The 19310-nt window shown below is 56.9% G+C and overlaps 1 long non-coding RNA gene across 3 annotated transcripts; it reads left to right on the top strand.

Annotated features, from left to right (window-relative positions):
- The first annotated feature begins 6529 nt into the window (after positions 1-6529).
- LOC142825721 (uncharacterized) lies at positions 6530-18785 on the top strand. 3 transcript variants are annotated; one of them, XR_012900077.1, is made up of 4 exons: positions 6535-8702; positions 9014-13951; positions 16472-16732; positions 17040-18781. It is a non-coding gene; the product is annotated as an uncharacterized LOC142825721 (long non-coding RNA). The 3 variants fall into 3 exon arrangements; XR_012900078.1 differs by having other exon boundaries at positions 6530-13951; positions 16475-16732; positions 17040-18785; XR_012900076.1 differs by having other exon boundaries at positions 6530-13951; positions 17040-18785.
- The last annotated feature ends 525 nt before the right edge of the window (positions 18786-19310 follow it).

The following is a 19310-nucleotide window of genomic DNA, read 5'->3' as shown; positions in this document are numbered from 1 at the left end:
GGCCGCACAGACGTTTGCGAGCGTGGCACGGGTCCCTGAGAAAAGGCCCTCTGGCTCGTGGTGGAAGAACTTGAAAATACGAAGTACAAAAGTCACAGTGTTGTACTTAAAAGAAGTACTCGGGATCTTTTTCAGAGGGATAAGGCAACACGCCACATTTATTGATCACACACACAGACACACATTATATATATAAATAATTTATTTATTTACCACATGCATATGATAAGTATTGATTATTCTGTGTCACTCATGCACTCACTCTGACACACACACACACACACATGCACAAGCACACTCCGTCTTGCTGTTGTTACCAACTTGTTGCTCCCCTTAACTTCACTGGCCAGGTGAGTTAGATGGGGGAGGGGTGGAGCCGGGCTTCTGCTGATCCGGATCGATGCTCCGATGGTGACAAGATGAGACCCGGAGTCCTCTGCAAGACAACTCACTTTTATAGCAGCTTCCCTCTTATGCAAATATATCCCAGATTCAAAATCTGGGTCTGTGTCCTTTGGTCCCTTTGTGGGTGCTGTCTGTTAAGAGAGGGTGTTTTCCAAAGAAGGTGCTTGCTTCTAATCCCCAAGGCCTTCAATATGTCTGCTCTTCTTTCTTGAGCCCTCTTGACACCTTGGGTCTGGCTTCCACCCCCTTTTCAACTGGTGTAGCTCTCTGGAGGTGCTTGGCTCCCAAGTGTTACTCATTCACACCTCGTTCATTCAACTGGGCAATTGATTACAGAGTGGGGGGAGAGAGTGGGGGAAAGATCTTATTCTACTCCTAGCAAATGACATTTTTACCTCTTTAACTATATACTCTGTATTAGAACCCTATGTAGAAAACTAAGTTACAAGGTTATATGGATTCAGGTTCTAATACAAAGTGACAAGGTCATACGGATTAATACAAAGTTACAAGGTTATATGGAGAGGCACAGTGTCAAGTCATATGAAGTACATAGGTTTATCTACAACAGAAACTGAACACCGATTTTTGTATTTTTAAAAATGTCATTAATCCCCCCCCCCCCCCCCCGCCGCCCCCCCGAATCTCCTGGCTGGCGATACTTAACGTGTCTAGGATCATACGGAAAACTAAGTGAGTAGGCTGCCAATTGACCTAGCGTCACGCATGCGGAGAGTTGGCAAAACTGGGATTGAAATAAAGACTTGGTCTCCCAGCAGCACCGAGGAGCCCCAGACATGGATTAGGGCCTCGTGGGAATAGTTGTCTCCTAATTGATCTAATCTTTGGCTTTTGAGTTTAATATTATTGGTGAGTCCTTCTAGGCGACTGTTACTCGGTGTGCATGCGTGCGCACGTAAGTATGAGTGCAAGTGTGTGCGTCCGCAAGTGTCCATTTGCGTGTGTGTGCACGTGCCTGCGTGCGGGCAGATTGAGCAGATGCGTGTGTGGGCATCTGAGCGAGGGCATGAGTGGGCGCTCAGGCGTGTTAATCTGTTAATTCGCATTTGTGAGTGTGTACACGCATCCCTGCGTGTGAGCATTTGGCAGGGTGAGTGGCTGTGGCACGGGCGTGTGCGTCTGACGTGTGCCAGTCAGACGGTGCCCTGGCAGCAGTAGCTCCTGGAAAGCGACACCCCTCCCCTCCCATCTGGAGCATGCAACTGGGATGAGAGGGGCAGGGAAGAGTAGCACTGCTGCAGCACGTTTCAGCACGAGGCTCTAACTGCCGCGCGGTAGCTGCTCCTTTTGTATCCGACGTGGGGCAACAAGGAGCGGCCTCGCATCATGCCGGCGCCACGTGCGTTCAGTCCCACGGGCCGGAAGTGACGTTTGCTCGGTCCACAGCCTGACAGCAACCGACTGGGAACCGTGACCGGAAGATGCCCAGGTACGAGCGCTCAGCTGGTGCCAGGTCAGCGGGTGGTAGGCAGGAGACACGGGGCCAGGCGGGACGGGTTCAGACACGGGGTGCCTGGCTGGGACAGCGACTGGGCTTGGAGGTTTCCTGCGGCGGTGCAGCCAGCGTAGGCCACCAGCTCCCGTGGTACGTGGGGCAGAGGAAGGACAGCAGAGTGGAGGCTGGAACCGCTCCGACAAGGCACCACTCTGCTTATGGTTGCCAGGTGTCCGGTTTTGAACTGGACGGTCCAGGCTTTCAGCTTTTTCTTCGGGAAACAAATTGAGAAAATATAAATGTCCGCGAAAGCGGCAAGGACTTCTGTGCCTCAGGGCTCCTCGCTGCTTTTGCAGATTCAGACTAACGCGGCGACTCCTCTGATAAATGTCTGGTATTTTCTAAATCAGATGGAATGCAGATTGTGATGTCATGTCAGGTGTGCCTGGTATTTTTGGTGAAACCATCTGGCAACCCTAGCTCTGCTCCTTGCTTGGCCGGGGTGGCGCCCTGCCTCTGTGGCAGGTCCTGACGTCACAGGGAGCGTGTTCCCCAGGAAATCCGGGCAGCGCAGCCGCTTCCGGTCCGCGCCACCCGGCCCCAAGGGAGCGGCGGCGGGAGGCGGCAGGGAGGTCAGAGCGTGACGCTGCCCCGCCCGGATCTCAGCCCTTGGGCGCCCCAGTGTGCACCCCGCCCGGCCGGGCCGCTCCCCTGTAGCTCCGCCCCCAGCGCTGCGCCCGCTGCCTCGTGGCCCGGCTCGGTGCGAAGCTGCCACTGCCGGCTACGAACAGCAGCGCACTGCTAGTGACGTCATTGCCCTTGCGCGGTGCATGCAAATGATAGAACACGGGGCACGTTCTATCGGCTCCCGGGCGAGTGACACGTGGGTTTGTGGGGCACACAGACGGGTCCCAGGCTCCGTCATTAATGGCAGGGGCGTGGCCTGGTCTGGGGGCGGGGCCACTGACCGGCAGGAACTCAGCTGGGACACAGAAGTGAGCGGCAGAAAACTTCTCGGGGTCTCCAGAAAATCCTCACGCGGCCCCTCTGGGCTTGTGAACGGGACGCAGCAGAGGCAGCCGCCCCCCTCCCCCCACACCCGCCTCACGCTCCCCGCAGCACTTTGGAAGGCAACAGCAGCATCAGCCTGTCCCGCTGCCAGTCCCCGCACAAGCCGGCTGGGAAATTTGGTGTTGGGGGGAGCAGACTGCATGGGGGGGAGAGGAGTTTGGTGGTGGTGGGGGATCAGACTGCACAGGGGGAGGAGTTTGGGGGCGGATCAGACTGCACGTGGCGGAGAGGAGTTGGGGGGGGAGCAGACTGCACGGGGCGGAGAGGAGTTGGGGGGGGAGCAGACTGCACGGGGCGGGGAGGAGTTTGGTGGGGGGGAGCATACTGCACGGGGCCGGGAGGAGTTTGGTGGGGGGGGAGCATACTGCACGGGGCCGGGAGGAGTTTGGTGGGGGGGGAGCATACTGCACGGGGCGGGGAGGAGTTTGGTGGGGGGGATCAGACTGCACGGGGCAGAGAGGAGTTTGGGGGGTAGGGGATCCGACTGCATGGGGCGGGGAGGAGCTTGGGGGGTAGGGGATCAGACTGCACGGGGCGGAGAGGAGTTTGGAGGGGGATCAGATTGCACGGGGCGGGGAGGAGTTTGGTGGGGGGGATCAGACTGCACGGGGCGGGGAGGAGTTTGGTGGGGGGGATCAGACTGCACGGGGCGGGGAGGAGTTTGGTGGGGGGGATCGGACTGCACGGGGCGGAGAGGAGTTTGGGGGGGGATCGGACTGCACGGGGCGGAGAGAAATTTTGGGGGTGATCAGACTGCAGGGGGCGGGGAGGAGTTTGGAGGGAGCAGACTGCACGGGGCAGGGACGAGTTTGGTGAGGGGGAGAAGACTGCACGGGGGGAGAGGAGTTGGGGAGGAGCAGACTGCACGGGGTGGAGAGGAATTTGGGGGGGTTCACACTGCATGGGGCGGGGAGGAGTTTGGTGGGGGGGAGCAGACTGCATGGGGCGGGGAGGAGTTTGGTGGGGGGGAGGGGAGCAGACTGTACGGGGCGGGGAGGAGTTTGGTGGTGAGGGGGAACAGACTGCACGAGGTGGAGAGGAGTTGGGGGGGTTCAGAGTGCACGGGGCGGAGAGGAGTTGGGGGGGAGCAGACTGCATGGAGCGGGGAGGACTTTGGTGGTGAGGGGGAGAAGACTGCACGGGGGGAGCGGAGTTGGGGGGGAGCAGACTGTACGGGGCAGAGAGGAGTTTGGTGGTGAGGGGGAGAAGACTGCACTGGGGGAATGGAGTTGGGGGGGGGAGCAGACTGCACGGGGTGGGGAGGAGCTGGGGGGAGCAGACTGCACGGGGGGAGAGGAGTTGGGGGGAGCAGACTGCACGGGGGAGAGGAGTTGAGGGGGAGCAGACTGCAAGGGGCGGAGAGGAATTTGGGGGGAGTTTAGACTGCACGGGGCGGAGAGGATTTCGGGGGGGTTCAGACTGCATGGGGGGGCGAGGAGTTTGGTGGGGGGGAGCAGATTTCATGGGGCGGGGAGGAGTTTGGTGGGGGGGAGGGGAGCAGACTGTACGGGGCAGGGAGGTGTTTGGTGAGGGGGGATCAGACTGCACAGGGCGGAGAGGAGTTTGGTGGTGAGGGGGAGAAGACTGCACTGGGGGAATGGAGTTGGGGGGGAGCAGACTGCACGGGGCGGGGAGGAGCTGGGGGGGAGCAGACTGCACGGGGTGGGGAGGAGTTTCGTGGTGAGGGGGCAAAGACTGCACTGGGGGAGCGGAGTTGGTGGGGGAGCAGACTGCACGGGGCAGAGAGGAGTTTGGTGGTGAGGGGGAGAAGACTGCACTGGGGGAATGGAGTTGGGGGGGAGCAGACTGCACGGGGCGGGGAGGAGCTGGGGGGGGAGCAGACTGCACGGGGTGGGGAGGAGTTTGGTGGTGAGGGGGAGAAGACTGCACGGGGGGAGAGGAGTTGGGGGGGAGCACACTGCACGGGGGGAGAGGAGTTGAGGGGGAGCAGACTGCACGGGGCGGAGAGGAATTTGGGGGGAGTTTAGACTGCACGGGGAGGAGAGGATTTTGGGGGAGTTCAGACTGCATGGGGCGGGGAGGAGTTTGGTGGGGGGGAGGGGAGCAGACTGTACGGTGCTGAGAGGAGTTTGGTGGGGGGGATCAGACTGCACGGTGCGGAGAGGAGTTTGGTGGGGGGGAGCAGACTGCACGGGGCGGAGAGGAGTTTGGGGAGGGGAGCAGACTGCACGGGGCGGAGAGGAGTTTGGTGGGGGGGATCAGACTGCACGGTGCGGAGAGGAGTTTGGTGGGGGGGATCAGACTGCACGGGGCGGGGAGGAGTTGGGGGGGGAGGAGATCAGACTGCACCGGGGGGGGGGGGGAGGAGTTTGGGGAGGGGTTCAGACTGAACGGGGCGGGGAGGAGTTTGGGGGGATCAGACTGCACGGGGCAGGGAGGAGTTTGGGGAGGGGTTCAGACTGAACAGGGCAGGGAGGTGTTTGGGGGGGGGATCAGACTGCACGGGGCGGGGAGGAGTTTGCGGGGGAGCAGACTGCACGGGGCGGGGAGGAGTTTGGGGGGGTTCAGACTGCACAGGGCAGAGAGGAGTTTGGGGGGGGATCAGAGTGCATGGGGCGGAGAGGCGTTTGGGGGGGTAGGAGATCAGACTGCACGGGGCGGGGAGGAGTTTGGGGGGGATCAGACTGCACGGGGGGGGGAGGAGTTTGGGGGGGAAGGGTTGCCGCGGAGTCTCCTCTCCCGAGTGGGGGCGGGACATCAGACGCGGACGCTCCCGGCTCTGAGGCAGGAGCCCCGCCCAGCAATGGGGAGGGGCGGGATGAGGGGGGGTAGGGAAAGTAGCCGCAGTGGCTTATGGGAAACTGAGTGCCCCTGTCCGCAGCTCCCATCGGCCATTGCAGGGCCAGGGCAGGCCCGGCGCTGTTCGGTCGGGCGGGTGCAGCGGAAGTGACATCACAACGGGGCATTGACCAGGGAGCGACGCGGTTGGTCCCGCGCTCGTGTCACTCCAAGTGTGAGCGACGCATCCTGGGACTTGTAGTTCTCATAGTGCGGCCTCCCGGGGCACGTCGCAGCGCGCCCCGCCCCTATCATAGCCCCGCCCCCCGGCGTAGCCCCGCCCAGCGTGTTCCAGCTTCTCTCCGCCCCCACCTGCATCTCAGGACGTCCCGGCAGCGCTACTCAGGCCCTGCTCACGTCTGCCCGCGCCCTCTGCACGGCCCCCCCCGCCCGACCTGCACCCCCTTCCCCACCCCCAGTCCATTCTGCACCCCCCGCCCAACCTGCACCCCCTTCTCCCACCTCAGTGCATTCCTCACTCCCAGCCCAACCTGCACCGCCTTCCCCACCCCCAGTCCATTCTGCACCCCCCGCCCAATCTGCATCCCTTTCCCCACCCCCAGTCCATTCTGCACCCCCCGCCCAATCTGCATCCCTTTCCCCACCCCCAGTCCATTCTGCACCCCCCGCCCAATCTGCATCCCTTTCCCCACCCCCAGTCCATTCTGCACCCCCTGCCCAATCTGAACCCCTTTCCCCACCCCCAATCCATTCTGCACCCCCCGCCCGACCTGCACCCCCTTCTCCCACCTCAGTGCATTCCCCACCCCCAGTCCATTCTGCACCCCCTTCCCAATCTGCACCCCCTTCCCTGACCACCAAGTGTATTCAACCCCTCCCCTCCCACGCAAGCTGCCTCTGGTGTGTTTCTCTCTTGTTGCTCTCTCGTATTGGCCAATACGTTCTGTCTGTCTGTTTCTGTCTGTGTCTTTGTCCTTGCTCTGCTTCTGCCATGTCCTTGTACAGGACACGTACAGGCATTCCAGGTGAGCATCTCCACGGGTTAAGGGCCCAGGAGCTAAGGGGAATTGTGCAGGTACGCCAGTCGCGCACGGGAGACCAGTGGTGCGTCATGGCGGACGGACTCAGTATTGTTGTAATGGACCCGATACAGAGGGGCGGGGCGGGGGGGGGGCCTAAGCAGTGGTCTCCAACCTTTTTACAGCCAAGATCACTTTTAAATGACAGACCAAGCCAAGATTTACTGCCCTGCCCCTTCCTTGAAGCCCCGTTCTCTCTATTCTCCTCCTCTCCATCACTTGCTGTCCCCAATCCTTATACTGCTACTTTTCTTTAAAAAAAACCAATTCTTCTGTAGAATGAGGTTTTTCCAACATTTGGCCTGTCCAGACTGGACCAAATGTCAGGAAAAAAAACCCTTCTTCTGGAAGCCACCTTATTCCTTGGGGAAAGAGGAATATAGGGGTGACCGAAAGAGCCAGATTGTTCTTACACTAAAAAAGCGGAAGAACAAACGCAACCCTGGATGCAGAAGAGTTTTTCTGAGATATCTCCAGAATCCTGAAAAACTCCTGCAGTCTAGCCGGACCCCCGCTGGGTTGAGACAGGATGTGTAGTCTCTGCGGTGGGAATGAGGGATTTGGGTGTGGGAAGGGGTGAGAGGTGCAAGCTCTGGGAGGAAATCTTGATGGAGGAGGAGGTGGAGAAGGGGACACTGGCTCGGGGAGGGGGCTCCAGGCTGGGCGGTGTTGGGATACTAAGCAAGTCACAGGCTTGTGGATGTGAGGGTGCAGGAATTTGGGTTGGGGTATGTGAAGGGCTCAGGGCAGGGGGTTCCAGTGTTTGATAGGCTCAGATCTAGGGCCTGGGGAAGGGGGAGTGCAGGAGTGGTTGTGGCCAGATGGGGGCTTGGCCCCAATTGGGGGTTTGTTGGCCAAGCTCCATTTTTAAATAAAATACTATGTTAAGCACAAAAAGTTTCTGCATTGTCTTTATTTATGAGAATGGCAGGGAACCTGCCTTGAGTCAGGGGTCACTGACGCATAGAAAAGTCCTTTGGGAGCAGGGGACACAATACTGGGGAGGGGTGCTAGTGGGTTCTGGGACAGGGAACAGGGTGCCAGTGGGGGCAGGGGAGAGGGGGCAGGGTGCCAGGACAGGTTTCTGCAGCAGGGGACAGGGTCCTGGGGGGGGGGGGGGAGACAGGTTTCTGCAGTAGGAGACAGGGTGCCAGAGGGAACCGGTTCCTGCAGGGGGGGCAGGGTGCCGTGGGACAAGTTTCTGCAGAGCGGGGAAGGGTTAGACAGCGGGGTGGGGGGGGGGCAAGGGAGAGGGAACGGGGCAAGGAGGGCGGGGGACAGGAAACAAGGTTGGGGGCAGGGAGTTCCCTACACCAGCCACGGAGGGAAGCCTCCGACCCGCGCTCCCTCCGGACTGACCGCAGGGCAGCCAGGCTGGAGTGAAGAGAAGCGGCTGCCCGGAGAGCTGGTCATGGCGCTCAGGCAGGGTGCACCAAGCTCCACGTGGGCAGGGGCAGAGGAGAAGCCGCCGATCAGCTGGAGCGCGGGGCAGCGTCTTTCTGCTGAAAGCCACAGTCAGCTGGCTGGGGTGTTTCAGTCCTCCAGACCTCCCAGCTCCCACCATTCCTTGCAGCTACACACCTGTGTTGTTGCTCGGTGAGTAGCTGCTCCTCAAATGAGGAAATCTAATGTAAATGTACTGTGCACGCACGCAGTTCAGAGAGGGCTGAAGAGCTACTCTTAGATCACGATCTACCGGTAGATGTTGAGGCTCTATTGGTTGGTGACCATGGGGCTAAAGGCAAGAATTCCCGCAGCCACAGACCTTAGCGAGTGAGAGCTCACGCTGCGCTTTTTCTGCCGCCCTTGCAGAGGAATCAGTGCGGGGCCGCGGGCGGAGAAGAAACCGCCCGAGATGGACTTGAGCTGCCTGGACGTGATTCTCGGAACACGTGAAGGGTCCTCAGCGTTCGGCCTTCCCATGGCTCTGTGTGAGTAAGAGATGCGTGCTTTGAAATCTTCAAGCGTCCTGGCAGTATGTTTCTTCTGAGGCAGAGAGCTTCCTGCTGGGGCACGGAGCCTGGTGGCTTGGGGACTGGTGAAGGGGCAGTAGGCGGTTCAACAGAGCGTGGATAGAGATTCAAGGCCTCCTTTCTCTCCCCGTTCCTGGAGTGGCAGCGGCAGGGGGTGGCCGATGGTGGGAGGCTGCGGTGCGATGGCGGGAGGAGAAGCGATGCCGCGTCCTTGCGGACTGAAAAGCTAAGTTGTTTGTTTGTTTTTTCCCCTCTGCTGTGTTCGGTAGCGAGCGATAAGAAGTCAACCCTCCCGATGTCCTCCCGTCTGGGGATGGAACGGAAACGAGAACAGCGAGCTCGGGAGCTTGGTCGAAGCGAGGCGAGAACCTTCCAGCTGGGAGCGGAGCAGCCATCGCTGACCGGGAGATAAGTATCGGGTCTGGAAATCTCTCAGCTTACGGCCCACTCAGGTCTAGGAAGGGAAGTCACGTTTGCTGAGACAGCGAGTCCGAGCGGAGGTTCCACTCCCGCAGTACATTTCAACATCCCCCTCACACAAGCTGCTCCCCCACCAGTGCTCTTCCCTAGCCCATACCCCCTAGTCCTGGTGTCCCTCAGTTTCCCTTCTTCTCTCCACAGACTCAGAGCAACCTGCAACCCCAGAGCATCCCTCCCTTCACGGGGCCCATCAGCCCCTCTTTTTCCTCCCTAGAACACTCCCCCATCCCGCAGTCTATCCCTATCCCTACCTTTCCCCCATCTATAGGACCCTTAAACCCCGTTTCTTTCCTTCCCAACCCACAGTCCCTCCCCCCACACTCCCATCCCGCCTGCCATGTGACCCCCATCACTACCTTCCCCCCAGGCCTCCTTCCACACGTAAGGACTCCCTCAACCACTCTCCTCTTCCTCCTCAACAAGCCCCCATCCCAAGCCATCCCACACTCCAGACCCTTCCAATCCATGCTCCCATCCATTGGGTCCCACCCCCCTTCTCTTCCTTTCTACACCCACATCCCATGGCAACCTGCACTCCTAACGCTGCCCTTCCTCCATGCATGCCTACACCAATACACGGTATGCGTGCTTTATTTTGTTTTGATAAACGACAGCAATCTCTCAACTGTAAAAGCTAGATTATAATCAAACAAATGTAGTTTGTGTAATTTCTAACAGCAGGAGGGGAGCGGGAGAAGTTGTGCGTATGTTACTCCTCATTGAGGGGATGGGCAAACGTATGAGCTTGCATTGTAGTGATTTCTCTCCCGCGTCAGATAATATTATTTTGGGTGTACTTTCCGGAGGGGAACTGCAATTGAGTGCTGGACGATTTTCTAGCTAAGCCTTACCGTATAGAGCTGTTTCCAGACTCTGTGTTTCTACACTTGGTGCTTCCCAACCTGCGTGGGCTCCCAGAGGCCAGAGAGCCTAAGTCAGCAAAACAGGGAGAGGCAGCCAAGGCTAGTGGAGCAAGTAGTCTCAGTGAAATCCCACCACATCCGGTGGCATCCCAGAAGGAGGACCAAACCCATCAGAAGCTGGGCCTTTGAAAAAAGGTCTCTCCATGTACTGGGTAAGCTTGGAGGCCTCTCAAGGCGTACCTGCTCCCGGCAATGCACTTACTGCGTTACAGAAATGTTAACAGTGACACTCGGTGAATGGGATGTTAGCGTATAGTCGTGTATACGATTAACTGATAAGCCTGGGCTTATCGGTTAATCCTGACAACTACACACGCTTCCCTCCCCCTTGCTGTCTCTAATACAGAGTCAGCAAGGGCTGGGGGGAGGTGAGAGCCTGTGCGCGTGGGGAGCTGGCTTTTAAGTCATCGCCCCAGAAGCACCAGATCCCGCGGAGCTGCGTGCTCCGTATCCATCGGTGCACTTCTGATACTGATAAGAACATAAGAATGGCTATACTGGGTCAGACCAAAGGGCCATCTAGCCCAGTAGCCTGTCTGCCAACAGTGGCCAGTGCCAGGTGCCCCAGAAGGGGTGGACCGAAGACAATGATCAAGCAATTTGTCTCCTGCCATCCATCTCCAGCCTTTGACAAACAGAGGCCAGGGCAACCATTTCTTCCTTCCCCCAGGCTAATAGCCTTTTATGGACCTAACCTCCATGAATTTATCTAGTTTTTTTTTTAAACTCTGTTCTAGTCCTAGCCTTCACAGCATCCTCTGGCAAGGAGTGCCACAGGTTGACTGTGCGCTGTGTGAAGACCTTTCTTGTATTAGGTTTAAACCTGCTACCCATTAATTTCATTTGGTGTCCTCTAGTTCTTATATTATGGGAACTAGTAAAGAACTTTTCTATATTCACCCTCTCCACACCACTCATGATTTTATAGACCTCTATCATATCCCCCTCAGTCTCCTCGTTTCTAAGCTGAAAAGTCCCAGTCTCTTTAGCCTCTCTTCATATGGGACCTGCTCCAAACCCCTAATCATTGTAGTTGCCCTTTTCTGAACCCTTTCCAAGGCCAAAATATCTTTTTTGAGGTGAGGAGACCACATCTGTACACAGTACTGAAGATATGGCGTACCATAGTTTTATACTTCCCCTCCTCCTCCTTCCCCTGGCTTCCCCCTTCCAGCTCCCTCCTCCCAGGTTTCCACCTCCCCTCTCTCTTCCCCTCTGCCACCACCTTTTACCAGTCTCCCCAGAGGTTAATCCCCACCCCTCAGTTTTCAAAAATAGAAACTCTCTTTATTTAACAACACACGTGTCATTTATTTTTTACATCAGGAAGGGGGCTAGGGAAGGGTAAGTGGAAGGAGGTTAGGGAGGAATGGGGCATGAGCCCCTGATGGGGAGGACTGGGGTGGCTCTGCGGGCTCCTCGGGGTGGAAGCTCTCCTGCAGGGCCTCCTGGATCCTGACAGCCTCCCAATTGATCCCCTTGGATGGCAGCCTGCGGCAAGTGCAGCCGGGCTGATGGCCAAGTGCTTTGATGTGCCGAGTGTGGGCACTCCAAGACAGGACTGCTTTGCTGTCCCTTATCGAGGTAGACAAGCAAGTGGGGAACCCTGAGAACTGTCTGTCCGGGGTGGGGGTCGGGTTCCTTTAAACACAACCCTCGGCTAGACGGAGGCAGCAGCTCCACACTCTAAGTCCTAACCTGATGCCCTGCAGGCACTGGTTCTGGCCAGCCTTAACTTCGGTTCAGGGTCCACTCAATGTGGATACGCTATTTCCAATTAGCAAAATGCTAATTCGAATTAGTTTTTAGGTCTAGATGCACTAATTCGAATTAGCTTAGTTCGAATTAGTGCTGCAGTGTAGACATACCCTAAGGGTGTGTCTACACTGTACCATTTTTCTGGAATAAGGGACATTATTCTGGCAGAACAACAGTAGCATCCACACAGCAATTGCATTATTTCAAAAGAAAATGGAAACAATTGAAACAATGGAGGGCTTATTCCTCATGGAATGAGGTTTATCAGTGTCGGAAAAACTTGTTTGATCAAGAGCGTGTTGGGCTGGGGGCCGTTAGGGAGGAAGAGGAGGGTGGGTGAGGGGGTCCTTATGTGTTGAAAGATGACTGGGGAGAAGGTAGGGTGAGGGTTGAGGTGAGCTGGGAAGGTGGCTGTGACGGACCGGGCCAGGTCTTGGCACAGCTGAGGGCGTCCGCTCAGGGCGAATTGCTCAAAACTCGGGGCTCCTTACAGCCCCAGACTGGAAGCCTTTCCCAAATAGGCCATAAACCGGTCACACTGAGTGCTTTAGCTGCCAATGTGGCCAGCCAGAAGCCTCAGGAGCAAAACCCCTCAGACACCCCAGCTCTCCCTGTGCCACAATTAGCCCCGGGCCTGCACACAGGTGAGGGGGTTGTAGAACCCAATCTCACCTTCCCCGAACGGGTCTTTCCGGTCCCAAAGAACCAGCCACAAATCCCCGGTCAGTTTACACTTTGGATCTTACCCACAAGATCACGCAGGGCCAATCCTTTAGAATCTAAAGGTTTATTAATAGAAGAAAGAAAAGCATGGATTGATATTTTGGGATTCTTGGATCTATGGAAATAGCCAAGCATTACATTGTAGCTGTAATGTTTGGCTATGTTCACACTGGGGAATTATTTCAAATAAGGTGTTTTGGGGGTTAAAGTATTTGAAAATATTTTTTCAAAATAGTGTGTTCCCACAACAGGGAAGCATCAAAATTTGTGAGAGGTAGGCTCCCTTAGTAAGGACATGCTACTTTGAGTCAAAGTATGTCTACACTACACACTTGTTTTAGCATTTCCCCATTACAATTTCAGAATAGCATATTCTATTTCAGAATACAAGGCTTCTCAGATATTTTGGCTGGTTTTAATTACTCTGAGGCAGGCTTCCCTAAAGTGGCTGTGCTACCTTGATTTAGAGCTCCAGGAAACACTAGAGCGTAATTACTTTAATGGCCCTAGGAAGGAGCTATTTGTAAATAGCGACAGTGGAGCACCCACAATATTGCTATATAAAAAGAGCAATTTCTACAATGGCATTATTCTGGAACAATAAACTCTCATGTCACAAAAAATAAGAAGCCTGTTATTCTGAAATACATCACTTAAGAAAAGTGATAACGTGAGCATCCACAAGGCAAGCCCGTTATTTTGAACGTCTTATAGAGGTGCGGTTAGTTACTCCCCAGTGCTTCCCGGGACTCCATTGGGAGTGACTGCGGGGAGTACGTACTTTGTAAGGCTTGTGCTGTAGAACATTTCCATTGAAATACCATTTCCTGTGTGACATGGATTCAGTGTCTATGCTCAGAGGGTCTTAGTTCGGAACGGGGCATTTCTACCCTAAGGACAATCTTTTTTATTTGGAAATAACGGCCCTTAGCAGAGCAACAGTGCCGCTCGGTGGTTACCGGCGGTAATGCACGTGTAATTCCGTAGCGCCTCCACAGTGCCGCTCGGTGGTCATTGCAGGTAATGCACGTGTAATTCCGAAGCGCCTGCTCGGTGGTCATTGCGGGTAATGCACGTGTAATTCCGAAGCGCCTCCACAGTGCCGCTGGGTGGTCATTGCAGGTAATGCACGTGTAATTCCGAAGCGCCTCCACAGTGCCGCTCGGTGGTCATTGCGGGTAATGCACGTGTAATTCCGAAGCGCCTCCACAGTGCCGCTCGGTGGTCATTGCAGGTAATGCACGTGTAATTCCATCGCCCCCAGCTGCTGTCCCTGCTCCGCACCCCACGTGGCCCCAGTCTTGCCCTTTGACAGCAGGCAAAGTAAGAAGCTCGTTATTTCCAGGCTCCGCGCAGCCCTCTCCCCTCCTGCCCCCGGCCCCCTCATCCCGCACTCCAGGCTCCGCGCAGCCCTCTCCCCTCCTGCCCCCGGCCCCCTCATCCCGCACTGCAGGCTCCGCGCAGCCCTCTCCCCTCCTGCCCATGGCCCCCTCATCCCGCACTGCAGGCTCCGCGCAGCCCTCTCCCCTCCTGCCCATGGCCCCCTCATCCCGCACTGCAGGCTCCGCGCAGCCCTCTCCCCTCCTGCCCATGGCTCCCTCATCCCGCACTGCAGGCTCCGCACAGCCCTCTCCCCTCCTGCCCCCCTCATCCCGCAATCCAGGCTCTGCGGGGGAGGAGTCTGGGGGGCGGATCAGACTGCACGGGGCAGGGAGGAATGGGGGGGATCAGACTGCACGGGGCGGGGAGGAGTTTGGGGGGGGATCAGACTGCACGGGGCGGAGAGGAGTTTGGGGAGGGGATCAGACTACACGGGGCGGAGAGGAGTTTGGGGAGGGGATCAGACTGCACGGGGCGGGGGGAAGTTTGGGGGGATCAGACTGCACGGGGCGGGGAGGAGTTTGGGGGGATCAGACTACACGGGGCGGAGAGGAGTTTGGGGGGGATCGGACTGCACGGGGCGGGGAGGAGTTTGGGGGGGAGGGGTTGCCGCGGAGTCTCCTCTCCCGAGTGGGGGCGGGGCATCAGCTGCGGACGCTGCCGTCTCTGAGGCAGGAGCCCCGCCCAGCAATGGGGAGGGGCGGGATGAGGGGGGGTAGGGAAAGTAGCCGCAGTGGCTTGTGGGAAACTGAGTGCCCCTGTCCGCAGCTCCCATCGGCCATTGCAGGGCCAGGGCAGGCCCGGCGCTGTTCGATTGGGCGGGTGCAGCGGAAGTGACATCACAACGGGGCATTGACCAGGGAGCGACGCGGTTGGTCCCGCGCTCGTGTCACTCCAAGTGTCAGCGACGCATCCTGGGACTTGTAGTTCTCATAGTGCGGCCTCCCGGGGCACGTCGCAGCGCGCCCCGCCCCTATCATAGCCCCGCCCCCCGGCATAGCCCCGCCCAGCGTGTTCTTAGTTCGGAATGGGGCATTTCTACCCTAAGAACAATCTTTTTTATTTGGAAATAACGGCCCTTAGCAGAGCAACAGTGCCGCTCGGTAGTCACCGGCGGTAATGCACGTGTAATTCCGTAGCGCCCCCACAGTGCCGCTCGGTGGTCATTGCGGGTAATGCACGTGTAATTCCGTAGCACCTCCACAGTGCCGCTCGGTGGTCATTGCCGGTAATGCACGTGTAATTCCGAAGCGCCTCCACAGTGCCGCTCGGTGGTCATTGCAGGTAATGCACGTGTAATTCCGTAGCGCCTCCACAGTGCCGCTCGGTGGTCATTGCAGGTAATGCACGTGTAATTCCGAAGCGCCTCCACAGTGCCGCTCGGTGGTCATTGCGGGTAATGCACGTGTAATTCCGAAGCGCCTCCACAGTGCCGCTCGGTGGTCATTGCAGGTAATGCACGTGTAATTCCGAAGCGCCTCCACAGTGCCGCTCGGTGGTCATTGCGGGTAATGCACGTGTAATTCCGTAGCGCCTCCACAGTGCCGCTCGGTGGTCATTGCAGGTAATGCACGTGTAATTCCGAAGCGCCTCCACAGTGCCGCTCGGTGGTCATTGCCGGTAATGCACGTGTAATTCCGTAGCGCCTCCACAGTGCTGCTCGGTGGTCATTGCAGGTAATGCACGTGTAATTCCGTAGCGCCTCCACAGTGCCGCTCGGTGGTCATTGCAGGTAATGCACGTGTAATTCCGTAGCGCCTCCACAGTGCCGCTCGGTGGTCATTGCAGGTAATGCACGTGTAATTCCGTAGCGCCTCCACAGTGCCGCTCGGTGGTCATTGCAGGTAATGCACGTGTAATTCCATCGCCCCCAGCCGCTGTCCCTCCTCCGCACGCCACGTGGCCCCAGTCTTGCCCTTTGACAGCAGGCAAAGTAAGAAGCTCGTTATTTCCAGGCTCCGCGCAGCCCTCTCCCCTCCTGCCCCCGGCCCCCTCATCCCACACTCCAGGCTCCGCGCAGCCCTCTCCCCTCCTGCCCCCGGCCCCCTCATCCCGCACTGCAGGCTCCGCGCAGCCCTCTCCCCTCCTGCCCATGGCCCCCTCATCCCGCACTGCAGGCTCCGCGCAGCCCTCTCCCCTCCTGCCCATGGCCCCCTCATCCCGCACTCCAGGCTCCGTGCAGCCCCCTCCCCTCCTGCTTCCTCACCCCAGCCTGCACCCCGTCCATACTCTTATCCCGGGGCCCTTCCTCTCCCCAGCCTGCACCCCCGTCCATATGCTTATCCCGGGGCCCTTCCTCCCCCCAGCCTGCACCCCCATCCATATTCTTATCCCGGGGCCCTTCGTCACTCCAGTCTGCACCCCCATTCATGGGAGCCATCAGTCCACCTTTTCCCTGCACCACATTCAGTAAAGTGTCTGATCAGGGTATGAGAGCAGCCCTGAGCCTTTGTCTCCACTCAGCAGGTTGCACCACACAGGATATGTGGATGGTCCTGGGCTTTGTACAGCACTCCAGACTGACCCCTGGACACGGCTTCTGGGTCCTAGCCCTTTGCTGTCACTCCTGCCCGAGGGCTTTGCTGGCTCCAGACTGGGTAACAGCTGGGAAACTGGCTGGGCAGTGGGCTGAGAAGATACCGTCCGAGATGGACTTGAGCTGCCTGGACGTGATTCTCGGAACACGTGAAGGGTCCTCAGCGTTCGGCCTTCCCATGGCTCTGTGTGAGTAAGAGATGAGTGCTTTGAAATCTTCAAGCATCCTGGCAGTATGTTTCTTCTGAGGCAGAGAGCTTCCTGCTGGGGCACGGAGCCTGGTGGCTTGGGGACTGGTGAAGGGGCAGTAGGCGGTTCAACAGAGCGTGGATAGAGATTCAAGGCCTCCTTTCACTCCCCGTTCCTGTAGTGGCAACGGGAGGGGGTGGCCGATGGTGGGAGGCTGCGGTGCGATGGTGGGAGGAGAAGCGATGCCGCGTCCTTGCGGACTGAAACGCTAAGTTGTTTGTTTTTTCCCCTCTGCTGTGTTCGGTAGCGAGCGATAAGAAGTCAACCCTCCCGGTGTCCTCCCTCCTGGGGATGGAACGGAAACGAAAACAGCGAGCTCGGGAGCTTGATCGAAGCGAGAACCGTCCGTCTGGCAGCGGAGCAGCCATCGCTGACAGGGAGATAAGTGTCGGGTCTGGAAATCTCTCAGCTTACGGGGTCCAGGCTGCCAAATGTGTCGCGGAGAACCTCCATCTATCAGACGCGGCTTCCTCTCCGCGCTTGCAGAACTGAGCAGCTAAAAGTGTTAGAAGCCAAATCAGAGCGGCTCGTGTGTGTGTCAGAAACGGCTACGGTGAGCCAATTGCGACGGCAGCTGTTTGTGACGTCACACCGGCCCCGGGACTGCGGCGTCATCGAGTAGCCGCTGAGAATTCAGGAGTCCATCGGCTGCTCTGTGAACCGACATGGACCGGCCTCAGCCCCACCAGCTCTGCTTTCCCTGGCTCTCCCCCCCCCCCCGTGCCTCAGTTTCCTCCTCTGCAATCACCTCATCCCCTCCCCTGGACCAGGCACCTGCCTCTCGCTCCCCAGTGGGGCCCAGGCTGCGCTTCAGCCCGGCCGGCCACTCCCGCCCGTCACCCGCAGGACCAGCCGTGGCCCCGCCCCCTAAACTGCGCCGTGGCCGGTGCTCCTGCCCAGCTCCAACCAGTCAATCTTAACGGACTGCTCTGTCAGCAAATGGGGTGTGACTAAGGGGCGCATCCTGACACTGCTGTCGGCCAAAAGGCTGTCTCTGGTGGTTCTTAACGGACTGCTCTGTCCGCCAATGGAGCGTGACTCAGGGGCGTGTCCTAATGCAAATGTTGTACCAATAAAAGCAAGCAGGATCTTATGAGGGGGATAAGGCAAAAAGCCACATTTATTGTAAAGATAAAGAATAAAGAAAAGATAGAAGCAAACAACGTTGTTTAGCTACTTAGTCCTATCACTGCTTAACCCTTATACACTTATATAGATAAATATTCAGTCAATCGTTCATCCATTCATTCAAGTTCTGTGTATTTGTTATAGTTCCCAGCCTGGAAGTTGCTTGTGACAGAATACTGGCCAGGTATTCTGTACACAAGTGATGGGAGTGGGGAGCGAAGTCCTGATCGGATGCGCATCTCAAGCTCCTGATGGGCTGGCAGCAGAACCTTGGACTCTGACTCCATAGTCTTTTAGTCCAGTTCTTATAAGAATTTCTTCCTATGCCAGTCTATGGGAATTGCTGCATCATGCTGATGTCCAGGGTGGCTGCCAGGTGCTCGTCAGTGATCTCATCGGGTGGATCTCCAGTACTTGGTTTTCTCCACTTGACACCTTTTGGTTGCACTGGCACCTGACACCTTCTTCAGCCCTTTGTTGCTGCATTCTCAGGCTGGCACCTCTCAGAACCATTCATTCATCGTCCAAGCACTCTCTCTCTTACGTACATTCCCTAATGAATGTTTCCCATACAGTATTTTGCATAATAATACAAGAGTTGTAGTTACAAAAAGTTACAAAAGTTTCTGGGTGGCATTTCTTAAAACATTCTCTCTCTGAGCGCTGAGTTAGTTACTGTTATAGTTACAATGCTTCACTTTGCGATTAGGGTTAAGTGCTTCACAATGCTTTGAAGAGAACGGTTGTCAATTGTGTAACAGTAAGTTTGAGCGTGCCCTGGCGCACAGCGAGGGGAGCTGTTTCTGGCTACATAGTAGTATATTTTTAACAGTTTGAAGTTACATGACCTAATATTACATTCCTAACCAATTATATTCTAGAGGGGCAAAAATGTTTAGATTTATAATTAAACAATCCTAACTAATAATAATAATAATAATAATAAACACTTCTCAAGCTTGATAACACTAAATCTAAACACTTTCACAAGAATAAATCTAAACACTTCTATGCTTTTTCTACTTAACAAACTTCTCCTCCTTAGACTTTTAGTTGTGGGGAACAAATTCTGGGGAGTCACTTCCACTTGGGGGAATCATGTTTAATACTTGACTATGTTATCCCTACACTAAGGCTGGCCAAGAGACTGTCCCAGACTGATCGTAACAGACTGTTCTGTCCGCGAATGGGCTGAGAGTCAAGGGCGTGTTCGGAATCTGTGGCGCCCAATCTGAGGCTGTCCGAGGTGACTCTTAACGGACTGCTCCGTGCGCCAATGGGCGGTGACTAAAGGCGTGTTCTGGGGCTGCTGGCGGCCAATAGGTTGTCCGGGGTGGATTATAACAGACTCTTCTGTCCGCGAATGGGCTGTGACTAAGGGGCGTGTTCT

Source organism: Pelodiscus sinensis, unplaced genomic scaffold (assembly GCF_049634645.1).
Source record: "Pelodiscus sinensis isolate JC-2024 unplaced genomic scaffold, ASM4963464v1 ctg81, whole genome shotgun sequence".
Classification (NCBI taxonomy): Eukaryota; Metazoa; Chordata; order Testudines; family Trionychidae; genus Pelodiscus; species Pelodiscus sinensis.
This window is presented reverse-complemented; position numbering and strand designations above follow the sequence as displayed.